This window comes from Pseudophryne corroboree, chromosome 8, assembly GCF_028390025.1.
Source record: "Pseudophryne corroboree isolate aPseCor3 chromosome 8, aPseCor3.hap2, whole genome shotgun sequence".
In the NCBI taxonomy this organism is placed as follows: Eukaryota; Metazoa; Chordata; class Amphibia; order Anura; family Myobatrachidae; genus Pseudophryne; species Pseudophryne corroboree.
In genome coordinates this window covers 365,536,417-365,555,614 of record NC_086451.1, presented here as the reverse complement: position 1 = coordinate 365,555,614, position 19,198 = coordinate 365,536,417, and the positions used below count along the sequence as shown (strand labels likewise).

General features: G+C 42.8%; 1 long non-coding RNA gene and 1 pseudogene across 1 annotated transcript in view; one reads left to right on the top strand and one right to left on the bottom strand.

The window, feature by feature from the left end:
- The window catches only part of LOC134947810 (uncharacterized), a 67,912-nt gene extending 49,426 nt beyond the window's left edge, over positions 1-18,486 (bottom strand). The window contains exon 1 of the long non-coding RNA XR_010182791.1: positions 18,342-18,486. This is a non-coding gene — a long non-coding RNA (uncharacterized LOC134947810). The remainder of the gene's footprint in view (positions 1-18,341) is intronic.
- LOC134950098 (5S ribosomal RNA) lies at positions 9,039-9,158 on the top strand (annotated as a pseudogene).
- Positions 18,487-19,198: the final 712 nt, after the last annotated feature.

Below are 19,198 nucleotides of genomic sequence, written 5' to 3'. Positions count from 1 at the left end.
TGGTATTAGAAGCCTATATTTATATGGTCTCTCACATATTGACTAGAACTGACCAGATGATTTAAACCCCCTGTATACCCTTATAACTGCATTGCAAATTGGAGAAATGACGGTCATTCTACATACCAGTTAGGTATTGTAATTGCGAGAGAAATCTATAACAATTGTACCTTAAACTTTATGAGTAAAATAGAGATGTGTAGCGGGCACTTTTCGTGTTTTGTGTTTTAGTTTTGGATCTGGTTCTATGCTCGTGTTTTGGATCTGGATTGGTTTTGCCAAAACCACCCTTTCATGTTTTGTTTTTGTTTTTTGGATCTGGATGATTTTTGAAAAAACAAACAAACAAACAAACAAACAAACATAAAAACAGATAAAATCACAGAAGTTGGGGGTAATTTTGATCCCACGGTATGAACCCCTCAATAACATTAATTTCCACTCATTTCCAGTCTATTCTGAACACCTTACACCTCACAATGGCCCTCATTCCGAGTTGTTCGCTCGCTAGCTGCTTTTAGCAGCATTGCAAATGCTAGGCCGCCGCCCTCTGGGAGTGTATTTTAGCTTAGCAGAATAGCAAACGAAAGAGTAGCAGAACTGCTACTAAATATTATCTTGCAGTTTCTGAGTAGCTCCAGACCTACTCCTAGATTGCGATCACCTCGGTCCGTTTAGTTCCTGGTTTGACGTCACAAACACGCCCTACGTTCGGCCAGCCACTCCCCCAGTTCTCCAGACACTCCTGCGTTTTTCCCTAGCATGCCTGCGTTTTTAGCACACTCCTGGAAAACGCTCAGTTCCCACCCAGAAACGCCCCTTTCTTGTCAATCACTCACGATCAGCAGTGCGACTGAAAAGCGCCGCACAGACAACAGCAAAACTGCTAAGTTTTTAGTTAAATAACTAAGCGCATGCGCGCTGCGTACCATGCGCATGCGCATTTAGCAACAAATCGCAGCATAGCAAAAATCGTCAACGAGCAAACAACTCGGAATGACCACCAATATTATTTTTAGGCCAAAAGGTTGCACCGAGGTGTCTGTATGACTAAGCTAAGTATCACTGGAATTATATGGCAGCACCACTGGACATATATACGGCAGTATCACTGGAATCATACGGCAGTACCACTGGACTTATACGTCAGTTCCACTGTAATTATATGGCAGTATCACTGGAATTACACGCCAGTATCACATAAATTATACGGCAGTACCACCGGTCTAATATGCAGTACCACTGGACATATACGGCAGTATCACTGGACTGGATTTGTACGCCAGTACCACTGGAAATATACGGCAGTACCACTGGACATATACGTCAGTATCACTGGACATATGCTGCAGTATCACTGGACTGGATTTACACGCCAGTACAGCTGGATTTATACGGCAGTACCACTGAACATGTACAGCAGTATCACTGGATTTTTTCGGCAGTACCACTGTACATATATTGCAGTATCACTTGACTGTATTTATACGCCAGTACCACTGGATTTATACGGCAATACCACTGGACATATTCGTCAGTATCATTGAAATTATACGGCAGTACCACTGGACATATACGGCAGTATCACTGGAATTATATGGCAGTACCACTGGACTTATACGGCAGTATCACTGGATTTTTATGGCAGTACCACTGGAATTATACGGCAGAATCACTGGACTGGATTTATACGCCAGTACCACTGGATTTATACGGAAGTACCACTGGACTTATACGGAAGTATCACTGAAATTATATGGCAGTACCACTGGACATATACGACACCACTGCAATGTACTAGACATACAGCAACACTGGACATATGGCACCAGAGTACACCACCACTGTGACTGGACTGATGCAGCACAAAACACTACCACTGTACTGATGCAGTACACTGAGGATGGAGAAATGTCCTCTCACTACACTCTCCAATGCCAGAGTGAAAATGGTGGCAATGCGCGACTCCTCATATGGAATCCAAACCCCGTGAGAATCTTACAGTGGGATGATGACATTTTGCCTCGTTCTGGTTTCCGAGTCAGGTGGGAAAACCTGAGCTGGGCTCGGATCTGGGCTTGTGTAGTGAAGTCCGGTAGGGTTCGGTTCTCAGGGAACCAAACCTGCTCATCTCTAGATTAAAAGCAATCTACTACCATACTACACTGTACATGCTCAATTTTGTCTGCTCTTGGAAGCGATACAGTGTTGGGCCTGGTCAGTACTTGGTTGGGAGACCACCTGGGAATACCAGCTGTTGTAGGTTACCCTTTGTACCACAAAATGTCTGCTCCACACGGTTTCTGATATACTGTATACCAAGCATTTATGCAATCAATGTATCACGATTTCATTAACAACATCTTCACAGAATTTGAAACCTTTATGGTTCACTGAAAACAGCTGTTCATTTTGGGTCTATCTGTGTTTCTATATTAAATATTTAACTAATAAAAGTTACTTTTTAATTAAGCAATCATTACCAGTTACTTCTTTCCTCTCTTTACCTGCATATCCAAAATATATCAAGCAGCAATTTAAGTCCAGTTGTGTCTGTGTACACACAACTTGAATGGTAGCACTGTCTGCTCCCAACCACGATCCAACTCTATACATAAATTGACTAATTGCCCTATAAAATTCTCAGGTGATATCTTTAACGCATTTTGCACCCTTTGGTGCTTTTTCAAAGAGTTATTACTTCAAATTTCTTATATCCCGATACTCCCAATTGGACTTTCCTCATCATTGGTTAAAATATGCCTCACAGGTGTATTGGATCTATATAACATCATAAAATAGATTGTTAGGGAGTTAAAGGTTATAGGGGTCTATTCATGAAGCAGTGAAAAGAGTGGAGAAGTGAGCCTGTGGAGAAGTTGCCCAATCTGCTGCTCCGTACAATTGTATAGTGCAAATTATAAATGTTACTTCAATACTGATTGGTTACCATGGGCAACTTCTCCACTGGCTCACTTCTCCACACTTTTCACTGCTTCATGACAAGACCCCTTAGTCAGTCTATAGATAGGCAGGAAGAGCTTCCATCTTCTACTTTTCCAGTTATAATCCCAACCGCTCACCCAACTAATTTGGCTTATATGTTTTCTTTTTCTTTCCAATTATTGCAGTGCAATTTCCTTGTGACCCTTCCTTTAAACAGGTGAGGTGCAGCTTTGCAAAAGCCGTAAAACAAGAGCAGGTGAGTGGCTTTCTCCCTTTGAGAATGTCTGAATAGTATCTACCTCAGGGGTGGACATTATCTCCATCTTATTTAGGGGCCAGTGCTACGCTAATTATGGGGGAGTGGTTCCAACCAATCCTGTTTGTGCTGTGGTAGGTTCCACCACATTTATTTAAATGTCTTTATATGACCATTTATATGACAGGTTAGTTAGCCTATTAGATGTTAGTGGGAAGGGTTTTAGACAGTCTATAAATAGGCAGAATGAGATTCCATGAGCATGGACGGTGTAATGGTTAGCATTACTGCCTCACAGCACCTAAGGTTGTGGGTACGATTCCCACCATGGCTCTGTGTGGAGTTTATATATTCTCCAAGTGCTTGCATGGGTTTCCTTGGGGGGATCCAGTTTCCTCCCACAATCCAAAAATATACTGTAGGTTAATTGGATCCCAACAAAAATTAACCATAGCATGGATGTGTGTGTATAAGAGGTAGGGAATATACTGTAGACTATAAGCTCCTCTGGGGCAGGTACTGATGTGATTGGTCCAATAAACTCTGTAAAGCTCTGCGGAATATGTGTGATAATTACTAATAAATGATAAATAGCTGTGGCCAAAGTGCACACTGTTTTTTCTTGTCACCCTTAATAACTACAATTCTAATTAAACAAATTTGGCTGTGATCTTTTTAACTGGCAATACAGTTGTTCATGTGTTTATTTCTAGTTAATTTAGCAGTGGAACTGGGCAAACTATAGATTACATGGTTGTGACAGGCCACTGGGTGGGTCAATTGCTTCAGCGGCAGCAACAGCAGTATCTAAGAAACAGCTGTGAGCTCTAACGTACAAAAACATGGTGCCTGCGTGACTATTCCCAGGTACAGTCTGCGTAGTCATAGGACTGCCCTTAAGCCTGATGTTTCTTGTTCTTGTGTATAGGCTGCGTATGTATATGAAATTGTGAATCAGATGTGGTAGCTTCGGCGGGAATCAGCTTCACTTGCTGATATCAGCAGTTGCATTGCGGAGATAAGTGCACTTGCAGCCGCATTAGCGTTCTTCTCTAAATCAGGGCCAAGATTCATTAACTTGCATTTTAATTGAGGTTGCACATCCCTTTTGTGTATGTATATATATATATATATATACATACACACACACACACACACACACACACACACACACACACACACACACACACACACAGTATATATATATATAAAAGAGCAAAAATGACAGCACTCAAAACCATAGTACAGAATGAATAGATGGTGCAAGGCAGTAAAATAACATAAAGGCACTTGCTTTTCCAGCTCATTGGAAAAAGCAAAACAAGCCAGCACTCACAGTTTAGATGAGAAAACGAAGAAGATTTATTCCATATCAAGGCGACAAGTGTACATACAGGCACAGCCCAACAGCTGTTTCAACCGATACAGGTCTTCCTCAGGGGCTATCTGAGCAGTGTCTGGCACAGGGATATAAACATAAATTGGCGCCAAAACAGCAAAAATCAGCATCCAATGGGAGGAGAGGGAGGCGGGACAAGCCCTGTATTATTATTATTATTTTTTTTTTTGTGTGTGAGAAAACGAAGAAGATTTATTCTATATCAAGGCGACAAGTGTACAAACAGGCACAGCCCGCGGCTCCCCCGGCTCTCCAACTCCGTCGTGTCATCGCTAATGTAAACAAAGCTGGCGCCGTCCCTGGCAACGGCTCTGGTGCGCTGTGTGCGAGGAGGGGGACACCAGCACAGACAACACTGAGCCTGCACAGGGGACAGGGACAGTGTAGGCTGCACACGGTATATAACAATACATGGAACGTGGCATGACATAAAAAAGTGTACAATATAGCGCTGAAAGAGAAAAAAACATATACTACATAATCACACAATGCACAATGCATAATCAAAAAGAATAACCAATGCAAAATGCAAGATGCAAATAAGAGAATGCGCTCCGCTGGGTGTCGCTGATAAAAAGGTGTCAAACAATAGCCGTAAACTGTCCCGTATGGACAGATCCCTGAAGCAATAACGATCATTAAGGCATTGTAGGCATTAAATGGACCAATAGGTCTAACTCAATCATATATCAGAAATGACAGCCGCAGTTAATGGCACAAATGGTGGTGGATGACATTGGAAAGTGTCAATGGACAATATTCAGGTGCCCAGCAGAGCAAAAACTAAACAGCGGCAGAAGAACAGGAAAATGAAGGAAAATCCCATAGGGGCAAAGATGTGGCAGGACGCTATCAGCATCCCTGTGGATAGAGCACCTAAGTGAAATATAAAAAGAAAGAAAATAAATGGAATTAAGGTAGAACCCACTGTGTGCAGATATTGGATGGATCGAAGGTAGTGCATTAAACGGAAGGGTAAATGATGCCAAGGGATAGGGGGTGGGAGCACAAGAACGCAGAATAAACAGAGATAACTAAAGGATGCCCATGCTATAGTCCGAGGCCATGAGTGGTCAAGTGATAAAAGTACAGCACCCAGTATTCCCAGACTGTCTCCAGAACTGATACTGACTGGGCCCAACACTGCTTAGTTTCCAAAAGCAAGGGCTAGAACGCTTCACAAGAAACAACCCAACCTAAAGTCTTCATTAAGACCATTGGGAGTCAAAGTGTGTAGTCTGTGAATCCACTGGAGTTCTCTTTGTAGTAACAGCCTGTCTCGGTCACCTCCCCGCTGGAGTGCTGTTATCTGGTCTATAATGCAACATTTAAGTTGATTGACCGTATGCTGTGCCTCTTTGAAGTGTCTTGCAACTGGTAAGTTCGTGAAGTCTCTCATGGAATCTGTGGATGCAAGACATTTCTTAATAGAGGAGCGATGTTGGCTGAATTGTTCTTTAAGCATTCTGCTGGTCTTGCCAACATACAGTCGATTGCATGGACATTTGAGAACATAGACAACAAAGCGGCTGTTGCAATCCAAACTCTGTTTAATTGAATAATCCTTATTGTCAGATGGATTGATGAAGCGGTTGCCCAATAACAGGAATGAACAGTTGGAGCATCCCGTGCATCTATAAACCCCAGGTTTTTTCGTAAGCCAATTAGACGTTCTATTAGTCTTTCTTTGAGAAAAATCAGTCTTGACTAGAAGGTCCTTCAAATTAGGACCCCGTCTGTACAAATCTGGGAATCAAGGAAAGGTCTTTGGTGAGCACTGGATCACTCGCAATCAAGTGCCAGTGTTCCCGAATTTTGTTGCGGATAAAGCCAGAGGCTGTGGTAAACATACTGCTGAAATTTAACCTGTCTTGCTCCATATCAGCAGGACGAACTTTTTTATGTAAAGCATCTTCTCTCTTAATCTGTCCGATCCTAGATAGAGCGTCATCTATCTACTTCCTGGGATAGCCTCTGTCAAGAAATCGTTGACACATGGACTCAAATGCAGCCGGGATGGCCGTGGGATCCGAGGTAATGTGAATCACCCGCAGTAGTTGTGAAAAGGGTAGCCCTCTTTTAAGGGGAGCCGGATGGAAGCTTGAATGTAACAGCAAAGTATTTCTATCTGATTCCTTGCTGTAAATGTACGTCAAAAGTTTGTTGTTCTCCTTTTTGATGGAAACATCCAAGAAGTTGATGTGTGCTCTGCTGAAAGTCAGACTAAATCTAATTGTTCCTGGAATTGAATTAAGTGCATTGATGAATGCCAAAAGTTTCCCTTCGCTGCCTTGCCAAATGAAAAATAAGTCATAAATGTAGCGAACATAAAATGACAAAAATTGACCAAAACGAGGATTACCAGAGATATGCACCTGTTCATAGGCCGCTATGAATATATTGGCGTAAGATGGCACCATATTCGAACCAATAGCGGTCCCCTGTTTCTGTTAATAAAAGCATTAATGACCACTGCACACCCCAGGATACCCTTTTTGTACACACTCCCGAAAATTCATAAATCTCTCTCCCAGCCTCCAGGATGACCCATTATATCAGCAAGGCGGTCCCTCTGTCAACCTCTATCTCAAGTAGTTGATTTTTACCTACAGCCATTGGTTAAGCAAACAGCCAGCTTCATTGAAGACACCTCCGATTTCTTGCGGAAACTTTAAACAGTACGTAATATTACTGATGACACCCGGTTGGTGACTCATGATGTCTCGAGTCTCTACGCAAACATTCCTCACTCACAAGGAATGGGAGCATGCAGAGAACTGCTTACGGACAATGATGCCTATTTCGGCCCACCGGTGTCTTTTTTGTTGTTGCTCATTGATGTAATTCTCAATAAGAATTATTTCCTCTTCGAAAATTGCTTTTATTTACAGAAACAGGGGACCGCTATGGGTTCGAATATGGCACAATCTTACGCCAATATATTCATGGCGGCCTATGAACAGGTGCATATCTCTGGTAATCCTCGTTTTGGTCTATTTTTGTCATTTTCTGTTCGCTACATTTATGACTTATTTTTCATTTGGCAAGGCAGCGAAGAGAAACTTTTGGCATTCATCAATGAACTTAATTCAATTCCAGGAACAATTAGATTTAGTCTGACTTTCAGCAGAACACACATCAACTTCTTGGATGTTTCCATCAAAAAGGAGAACAACAAACTTTTGACGTACATTTACAGCAAGGAATCAGATAGAAATACTTTGCTGTTACATTCAAGCTTCCATCCGGCTCCCCTTAAAAGAGGGCTACCCTTTTCACAACTACTGCGGGTGACTCGCATTACCTCGGATCCCACGGCCATCCCGGCTGCATTGGAGTCCATGTGTCAACGATTTCTTGACAGAGGCTATCCCAGGAAGGAGATAGATGACCTCTATCTAGGATCGAACAGATTAAGAGAGAAGATGCTTTACATAAAAAAGTTCGTCCTGCTGATATGGAGCAAGACAGGTTAAATTTCAGCAGTATGTTCACCACAGCCTCTGGCTTTATCCGCAACAAAATTCGGGAACACTGGCACTTGATTGCGAGTGATCCAGTGCTCACCAAAGACCTTTCCTTGATTCCCAGATTTGCCTACAGACGGGGTCCTAATTTGAAGGACCTTCTAGTCAAGACTGATTTTTCTCAAAGAAAGACTAATAGAACGTCTAATTGGCTTACGAAAAAACCTGGGGTTTATAGATGCACGGGATGCTCCAACTGTTCATTCCTGTTATTGGGCAACCGCTTCATCAATCCATCTGACAATAAGGATTATTCAAATAAACAGAGTTTGGATTGCAACAGCCGCTTTGTTTATCTATGTTCTCAAATGTCCATGCAATCGACTGTATGTTGGCAAGACCAGCAGAATGCTTAAAGAACGACTCAGCCAACATCGCTCCTTTATTAAGAAATGTCTTGCATCCACAGATTCCATGAGAGACTTCACGAACTTACCAGTTGCAAGACACTTCAAAGAGGTACAGCATACGGTCAATCAACTTAAATGTTGCATTATAGACCAGATACCACCACTCCAGCGGGGAGGTGACCGAGACAGGCTGTTACTACAAAGAGAACTCCAGTGGATTCACAGACTACACACTTTGACTCCCAATGGTCTTAATGAAGACTTTAGGTTGGGTTGTTTCTTGTGAAGCGATCTAGCCCTTGCTTTTGTTGGTTTCATTTCTTTTGACACCGCCGTGTGTCCAGTATTATGCATTTTCACCTACTAAGTTTTTTGCTTGAGCCCCTTGACACCGCCGTGTGTCAGTGATTGTGCATGATGTATTGATGCGATTACTTATCTTGCATTCCTCATGGGTTGTGGGAGTGACTTTGCTGCTATGGCACCTTTCTGCCATCACCACCAGCATTGCCCAGTTACAGATAGGCATTTGCCAGCTCTTGATGTGGAATTCTAGTGTTTTCTACAGCCATACCACACTGGACGACGTCCAATTCCGTCCGATCTTGGAAACTAAGCAGTGTTGGGCCCAGTCAGTACCAGTTCTGGAGACGGTCTGGGAATACTGGGTGCTGTACTTTTATCACTTGACCACTCATGGCCTCGGACTATAGCATGGGCATCCTTTAGGTAATATTACGTACTGTTTAAAGTTTCCGCAAGAAATCGGAGGTGTCTTCAATGAAGCTGGCTGTTTGCTTAACCAATGGCTGTAGGTAAAAATCAACTACTTGAGATAGAGGTTGACAGAGGGACCCCCTTGCTGATATAATTGGTCGTCCTGGAGGCTGGGAGAGAGATTTATGAATTTTCGGGAGTGTGTACAAAAAGGGTATCCTGGGGTGTGCAGTGGTCATGAATTCTGCTGTGCTCTTGTTGATAAATCCATTATTGAGTCCCACCTGAATGATGGAATCTATCTCAACTTTGTAGCTTCCTGTAGGGTCATGGCCAATTTTATGATAACAAGTGGTGTCAGCCAATTGGTTATTGGCTTCCATGGTATAGTAGTCTCACAAAAAAATAATAACAATACAGGGCTTGTCCCGCCTCCATCTCCTCCCATTGGATGCTGGATTTTTGCTGTTTTGGCACCAATTCATGTTTATATCCCTGTGCCAGACACTGCTCAGATAGCCCCTGAGGAAGACCTGTATCGGTTGAAACAGCTGTTGGGCTGTGCCTGTATGTACACTTGTCGCCTTGATATGGAATAAATCTTCTTCGTTTTCTCATCTAAACCGTGAGTGCTTTCCTGTTTTGCTTTTTCCAATGAGCTGGAAAAGCGAGTACCTTTATATATATATATATATATATATAGTTGATGCAAACGGATCGGCACTCACCTATTTGTACTACTGTGCTCCGGTGCCCTCTGAAAATTCATTACAAGCAGCCATTCCATTCCATACAGCGGCACTCGGAGTCTGGTTTAAAAGGTGCAATAAAGTGCTTTTAATCGGTCATGGTAACAATTTGCAATCCAACGTTTCGGGGTGTATCCCACCCCTTTGTCAAGGTGAGCAAACGAAAAGTTTGGCAGCGCAGCACGGCTTGTGGATTGGAAACGGCGGAGGTCCGGTGAATATCCGGTCGGTCGGACGGCTACAGCATTCACTGGCACGGGTGAGATTGCTACAAGTGAGACGGCTTCTGCATTCACTGGTACGGGTGAGATTGCTACGAGTGAGACGACTGCTGCATTCACTGGCACGGGTGAGATTGCTACGAGTGAGACGGGGTCTCATTTATTTATACACTATCCCGTCATTTTAGCCACCTACACCTATGGCCTCACTAGGCTAGGGGCTATTTGAGCGATTTGGGACTTTGTTTTAGTATCCCATTTTATATATATTTTTTTATATATATTAATCATCTTAAATACGGGACTATAATTCTACGGCATTGGCTGCCCACACTAACGGCTGCTTAAGGATAGGTGCCTTTATCGAGACTTTTCAATAATATTGGTTAAAAGGACGGGACTGTTTTCTATTCATTTGCTCAAACATTTATTATTCACATCAGCAGCCGTACGAGGTTAAGAGCTAATGAGCCATACGAGACTTTTGGATACATATATAACGGCTAACCACTACCAGTTTAGATCGTTATTGGAAGAACTCTGAGTTTTTATTTTTTATTTTTATTTTATATGCAATTTTATGATATCCTACAGGCAATACATCTTCCTTTTGTATATTTCATTGATTTTTGATACATTTTTGTGCACAATTTATTAAATATTAATTAAGGCTGGCCAGCCAGTGTTTTTCAGGGTTCTATATATTTGTATCCATTATTGGTTTCCTGGAATACTAAACCATCTACGAGAAATTAACTAGATGGTTATATATTTCATGATTGTGTTATTTTATTCATTTTAATATTATTTTCAATATTCTATTGTGGTCACTCTAAGGAATACATTTATAATTAATTTATTTGGTAATAATTGCAAATAATAATATTTAATAAAAATAAAAATAATAATTAATCTAAATAATTTTTGATTGGCTCTTCCTTTTGCGCACGTTTTGGTTCTTTTTTCTTGACACAGAGAATGTACACAGACATCAGAAAAAGAGTCATCAGTGTCCTAAAAAATGCAGTTGTACCCAATGTCCACTTAACCACGGACATGTGGACAAGTGGAGCAGGGGAGACTCAGGGCTATATGACTGTGACAGCCCACTGAGTAGATGTATTGCCTCCCGCAGCAAGAACAGCAGCGGCGGCACCAGTAGCAGCATCTCGCAAACACCAACTCATTCCTAGGCAGGCTACGCTTTGTATCACCGCTTTCCATAATACGCACACAGCTGACAACCTCTTAGGGAAACTGAGGAACATCATCGCAGAATGGCTTACCCCAATTGGACTCTCCTGGGGATTTGTGACATCGGACAACACCACCAATATTGTGCGTGCATTACATGTGGGCAAATTCCAGCACGTCCCATGTTTTGCACATACATTGACTTTGGTGGTGCAGAATTATTAAAAAAACGACAGAGGCGTGCAAGAGATGCTGTCGGTGGCCCAAAGAATTGCGGGCCACTTTTGGCATTCAGCCCCCACGTGCCGAAGACTGGAGCACCAGCAAACACTCCTGAACTTGCCCCGCCATCAACTGAAGCAAGAGGTGGTAACGAGGTGGAATTCAACCCTCTATATGCTTCAGAGGATGGAGGAGCAGCAAAAGGCCATTTAAGCCTATACATCTGCAATGATATAGGCAAAGGAGGGGGAATGCACCTGACTCAAGCGCAGTGGAGTATGAATTCAACGTTGTGCAAGGTTCTGCAACCCTTTGAACTTGTCACATGTGAAGTCAGTTCAGACACTGCCAGCCTGAGTCAGGTCATTCCCCTCATCAGGCTTTTGCAGAAGCAGCTGGAGAGATTGAAGGAGGAGCTAAAACGGAGCAATTCCGCTAGGCATGTGGGACTTGTGGATGGAGCCCTTAATTCGCTTAACCAGGATTCACGGGTGGTCAATCTGTTGAAATCAGAGCACTACATTTTGGAAGAATGGTGGAGGATTATATGAGTGACAGCATCCAAGTAGGCATGTCAGACAGTCCGTATGTATACTGGCAGGAAAAAGAGGCAATTTGGAGGCCCTTGCACAAACTGGCTTTATTTTACCTAAGTTGCCCCCCCTCCAGTGTGTATTTTGAAAGAGTGTTTAGTGCAGCCGCTCACCTTGTCAGCAATCGGCGTACGAGGTTACTTCCAGAAAATGTGGAGAAGATGATTTTCATCAAAATGAAATATAATTAATTCCTTCGTGGAGACATTCACCAGCAATTGCCTCCAGAAAGTATACAGGGACCTGAGATGGTGGATTCCAGTGGGGACGAATTAATACTCTGTGAGGAGGGGGATGTACACAGTGAAAGGGGTGATGAATTGGACGATGAGGAGGAGGTGGACATCTTGCCTCTGTAGAGCCAGTTTGTGCAAGGAGAGATTGCTTCTTTTTTGGTGGGGGCCCAAACCAACCAGTCATTTCAGCCACAGTTGTGTGTCAGACCCTGTGGGTTTGTTAAAGTGTGCATTTCCTGTATATACAACATAAGGGTGGGTGGGAGGGCCCAAGGACAATTCCATCTTGCACCTCTTTTTTTCTTTATTTATCCCTGCATCATGTGATGTTTGGGGCTAATTTTTTAAGTGCCATCCTGTCTGACACTGCAGTGCCACTCCTAGATGGGCCAGGTGTTTGTGTCGGCCACTTGGGTCGCTGAGCTTAGTCATCCAGCGACCTTGGTGCAAATTTCAGGACTAAAAATAATATTGTGAGGTGTGAGGTGTTCAGAATAGACTGGAAATTATTGGAAAGTGTGGTTATTGAGGTTAATAATATTGTGGGATCAAAATTACCCCCAAATTCTATGATTTAAGCTGTTTTTGAGGGTTATTTAAAAAAAAAAAAAAAAACCCGAATCCAAAACACCCCCGAATCCGACAAAAAAATTTCAGGGAGGTTTACCAAAACGCGTCCGAATCCAAAACACGCCCGCGGAACCGAATCCAAACACAAAACCCGAAAAATTTCCGGTACACATCTCTTTTATATATTTATATCTCTTATATATATATATATATATATATATATATATATATATATATATATATTTATATACACACACACACACACACACACACACACACATACTGTATGCAGGGCATTTGGAGATATATATTCAATTTGCTGAGACAGCACCCATGTAAACATACAAACCCCTGCCAGTCATATTTTTGGGGGCACCCATGCCGTCATCATAGGTAGAGTTGCACATGTTATGCCACACAGTGCCCCACTGCACATTATATGCCCCTCAGTGCCCACAATGCACATTATATGCCACACAGTGCCCCCAATACACTTGCATGTAAATGGCCTGTGTCTGCTGAACTGTGCAGAGACTTGCCCTTTTTCCCTATCAATACAAATGGTGGCTCCGGTGATAATAGAGGAAGACGCATTGCTGGGCAGATATATGGCATGAGGGGAGGAAGAGGGACAAATCAGCCATTGACTGATCCCAAATTTGGCTGAGCTGAACATACTGTAAGGTGGCTGATCACAGGAGAGGAGCTCACCACCATGAAAAATAGCACTGCTGTGTATCTACAGTATGTCAGGGCAAGCCATTAATACACCAAAGCTGGCCCCGATAGTGATAACCTTGGCTGCATACTATACAATAAAAAGCAGCACCTTGTACAATGATCCGCCCTTCTAGTTCTGTTACTGCAGCACTGATGCTTCATGTCAGGGCCGGATAGAGGCTAGTGGGGGCCCCAGGACAACTAAGGTGTGGGGACCCCGACCAATAAAATTAATTCTGCTGTCACTGCTAGGTTAGCAAGAGAGAGAGGGTAGTGGGAGAAATACATACAAGGTGAGAGAGAGAGAGAGAGAGAGAGAGAGAGAGAGAGAGAGAGAGAGAGAGAGAGAGAGAGAGAGAGAGAGAGAGAGAGAGAGAGAGAGAGAGAGAGAGAGAGTATCAGGGAGTAAGAGAGGAGTGAGAGAAAGATAGAGGGTGTCAGAGAGAGAGAAAGAGAAAGGGTGTCAGGGATATAGGTCGCGATGTACTAACCTCCGCCGCCGCGGTAATTGCTGTTTTCTCTGCTACCCTTAAGCTCCCCATCTGCTTTCCCTTCTACTCTCCCTCCTCATCACCGCCATGGCCACTGAGTTCTCCTATAGCCGTAGAGCTCGCTTTGCGCTCCCCCTGGCCGGAAAAGCAGTGACATGTGCCAACGGCCAGGGGGAGCGCAGCTCAGAGCAAGCTCTACGGCGATAGGAGAACTCAGTGGCCGCGGCGGTGATGAGGAGGGAGAGAAGACGAGAAAGCAGACGGGGAGCTAAGGGGTAGTGATGGGCAGCAGAGTGGTGACTCAGATCACAGAGAAAACGGCAATTAATGCAGCGGCGGAGGTTAGTACATCCCGCCCACAGAGAGAAAGAGGAGAGAGAGAGAGAGAGAGAGAGAGAGAGAGAGAGAGAGAGAGAGAGAGAGAGAGAGAGAGAGAGAGAGAGAGAGAGAGAGAGAGAGAGAGAGAGATCTGAAGGCGGATCTTCTTACCAACCCCAGCAGAAGCCAGGCCCTACAGCAGAGTTCACCAATCACATGAGTAAGCCGAGCAGAACGGAGACAGCAGAGCTGAATTGCTGATTTCAACAACCAAGTTGCTGTCCTGCTGGTGTCACACGTAGGGAGAGGAGGAAGCCACTGTGTCCGGCACCAGACCGCATTACAATAAAGAAAACTCTGCATAAACTACAGCTCCCAGCAGCCCTTGCTTCTGTGAGCTCCAGCAGCAAGGGCTGCTGGGTACTGTAGTTTATGCAGTTTTCTTTATTGTAATGCGGTGCCGTGCCGGACCCCGGTGCCAATTACCTTGGCTGCCGGTGCTGCCTGCCGTGGTTGTTCTCGGACAGGTGAGGAAATACCAGGGGAAGGGGGACAAAAGTGCTGCCCTGGCCAATGGGTAGATACGCCTCTGTGAAAATATAAAATGTTGTAGTGTACAGTAAGTCTTTTTATGTAGAGCATAAAAATCCAACTTGGCTTTTAATGCTTGTAACGACTAAGGAAACTGCACTATTTCTAATTAACAGTGATGACATCAGAACTCAGCAATTATAATGGCATTATTTGTGTAATATACCTATAAACAGATTTTAATTTGCAGAATAATAACTGAAATGATTATTATTGGTAGAATTATGTAAAGGAGACTTTTACAAATACCTGTGGGTACTCTCGTTAACCCTGTCCCATGTGACTGAAAAATGCTACAGTATGCTTAAGCACGGTTGGTGTCATAAACATATATTGTGGAAACTCCAGCATGGCCAGAACTGACTCCTATGGCTTTAAGTTTAGGTATTTAATCATACAATGAATATGCATTAAAATAAGGGAAAGTGAGAGGATAAAACATGTCCTAAATATGCATACAATACATGCTGAAAACAAGAATAAACTGAAAAAATGGACAACTTATTTTTCTTTATTAAAAACTCAGATTCATAAAAAAATCTTCTTTATAAAATACTGAAGCTATGCATGAGACTGAAAACTAGAGCCCCCATTACATTAAAGACAGGTACTGTACTGCACAGAAGGTGGCATAGATTTTTAGTTTGCATCCAGAACATGTTGTCATGGCAACAGGAGTTCTAAAGCTTAATAAGAATTTATTATGTAGTGTATTGAGCAATATAACATAATATCAGGAATATTAAATTGACATTCATGTAAACATTTGCTTTACAATATGTTACCCAACTGAGCCCCACGTGATGATGTGTGTTGCTAAGGTTAATAGAGGAACCTTGTCTATGTTTTTGGCTGAGTCTGCCCCAGATTCATCTGATGTAATGTGGGGAAATACTAAACACCCCCAAGCTTTGAAAAGTTCCATTTTGCAGGGGTCAATGAAATATATCTCGTTCTTATAGTTGCCAACTTCTGTGGTAGAGATACAAGTGAGATAAAATGCTAAAACAATTTTAAGAATTTATTGATTTATGTTGCCAGTTGATATCCCATCCACTAGATGGCGTTCTTGTACACCAGCCATCTTAACCCACCCTCTCCAAGAATCTGGCCCATGGACAAGAGCATCTTCTACACAGATGTATATTTGAGGGCAAAAGAATGAATAGAATAGTTAGAATCAGGGCTTGGAGCCCAACGTTCCTGGAACTTGTATTGTTTATAAAAGTGCATATTTATATTATGTTGACAAAGTTCACTAGACTATGACGTTTCACAATGTTACCTATTAGAATATGACATTGGGACACATTACTTTTTTCATATTTTAATTCTTCCTTGTGTTTCCTACAAAGAACATAGGGGGTCATTCCGGTGCGAACGGGTTTGGAATGTGCATGCGCGGCGGTCACACTGCACACGCGTGTCGTTGCCTGGCAACAGGGGTCGCCGGGTTACGTCGCGTACGAAGAAAGCGGTCGCAGAGGCGACCGCAAGAAGATTGACAGAAAGAAGGCGTTCCTGGGAGTCACCAGACCGTTGCCTGCCGTTTTCGGGGAGTGGTGAAGAAAACGCAGGCGTGTCCAGGAGAACGGAGGGCGGATGTCTGACATCAAAGCCAGCCCCAACATCGCTGAGATCGTCGCACAGGGTAAGTATGTCCAGGCCTAGTCTTGTTCTGCTTGAAAATTTTTTAGCTTAGCAGGGCTGCACAAGCGATCGCAGCCCTGCTAAGCTAAAATACACTCCCCCATAGGCGTGGACTAGTTGATCGCAGCAGCAGCAAAAAGTTACTGGCTGCGATCAACTCGGAATGACCACCATAATCCACATGCATCAGTCAATCAACCATTTTATGGTCATAATATTAATTGTAATATTTTTATCACCCTCAGCCAATAAGGTATATCGAGGTTTTTGGGTTGACTTTACTTTGACCTCAAAATTTTAAGTGGCACTGATGGTAAAAGCAAAACACTCATTGGTGCACTCAGGGGGGAGGGTTCTGAGTACCCAAAAACCCCATGCCCCTGCCACCTGACAAAAAATTTTTTGTATGAGAAGGAGATACTTGTCTTTATCTCTACATTGCCATGATATGGCTGCATTTGGAGCTACTGCACATGTGAGACTGCTCCTATTAAAGATCATGTGAGGATAACTGGTGGAAGCTACGGCATAAGCAAGCCAGCTACTCTTACAGTGGGTAGTTAGGCTGTTTGGAGGTGACCAGTGGTGTCGCTCTCAGCTCTAGTGTAGGCAATGACTGGGAGACATGAGGTGGGATGGCATCTCTGGGAGAGAGTATAGCTGCAGGATGGGGTGCTGGCCGAGGGGAAACGTGCAGGTTGGTGCTGCATTGGTCTGGTAGGACATTTTCCAACTTGCTGGACTCTTCAAAGAACAGTTTTATTCTGTGGATGCCAGATGTTTGGTTACTGTCCCTGGAGGAGGGCTTTTGTGGTGGGGTATTCGACATTTCAGATATGTGGTATGTGGACACTTGTACCAATTATCAAATTTAATGTGTACTACTGTTTATTCATCATCTTATTATTAATGGTTATAGTGAATGCTCCCAGAATGTCTCTTTTCTTTTACATTACATTTTTGTGCAAATTTTACATTCATCTCTTCTCTTAGAGAGAACTCTGGCTTCTGTAATCTGTGCCATCATTTAAGTCTCTTATAACCTTCAAATGTGTAATAAGTAAATTCAACTGTACAATTAAAGTACGAAAAGTGTTGATTGACTCATGCAGTTTTATGTCTACCAGTGTTGTAATTCTATAATATAAAGAAAACAAAAGATCACTGTTCAGATTGACTCACATCACCATGGCAACTTTGCATTTACTTTTTAATAGAGATTTCATTTTATTACCAAACAAAAATAGAATCATGTATTGACTTTTTATCCCTTTTACTTGGAAGCTTATTCTAATTATTGTTTGGTTCTGAAATATTCTTTTGCATGTTCACTTTCTTTTCTAAACTATTTTAACAAAGCGAAGATGTACTTTCTGTGATGAAAAATGAAACTCTGCCACAGTTACACAAGGTACAAATTGTTGTTTGCTGTAATATGTAATATACTGTATGTATGTACGGTATAGTTTGTTGGTGTGTTCTTAATATGTTATCCCACTCCACCATGCTTTTCGGGTTTTGCTGGTTTCATCAGCTACTAGTCATTAATGAAAATTCATATTGGTGTCATTTGGCCAAACCAGCTACTCACCATTGTATATTTGAACTGTACACAATAATGTGTCCCCAGTTGTAGTAGTATAATCTCTGCTACCACCACCTAGCTCCTTCACTTTCACCAGGACCTGCTGACAATTCTTGGCAATATACAAGCGCCTTGAGTCCTATTGGAGAAAGAGTGCTATATAAATAAAATTATTATTATTAATTATTATACAGATGTTGCAGCATCTCTTTGCTAGTTGTTCTGGCTGAAACTTTCCCAACAACCAGAGACAGATTTATACCTCATTGGTCCCTAAGCAAGGCACTGATTTGGGGCCCCCTTCCTCAAACAATCCCTCCCCAATCAGTAAGTGTATGCCAAATCCCCCTCAGCACAATCCTATTCACATTACACCACACATAGCGTCCCTGGTTCATATTACACTACATACAGTATTAGTGTCCCTTATTCATGTTATGACACACAATGGTGCCCCTTATTCAGGTTGCACTACACAGTAGTACTCCTTATAAACAATACACCACACAGTAGTTCCCTTTATTTGCCCACAATAGTAGTGCCCCTTATACACATAATGCCCACAGTAGTAGTGCTCCTTATACACATAATGGCCACAGTCGTTGTGCCCCTTATATGCATAAGGCCTACAGTACAGTTGGGATATGTAGTTTATTTGGAGTTTGAACACTGTAGTGTGGTGCAGTGCCGGACGTCAGCAACAGTAACAGTGCCCCTTCACAGAGTCAGCCCTGTTGGTGGGTCTCTGGTACCTGTCGGACCCTAAGCGACCACTTTGTTTGCATAGCGGTAAATCTGCTACCACCGACCACTGTGGATCCGTACTGCAGTGTAGCTGGCAGAACGCTGACTCAGGAATGCTT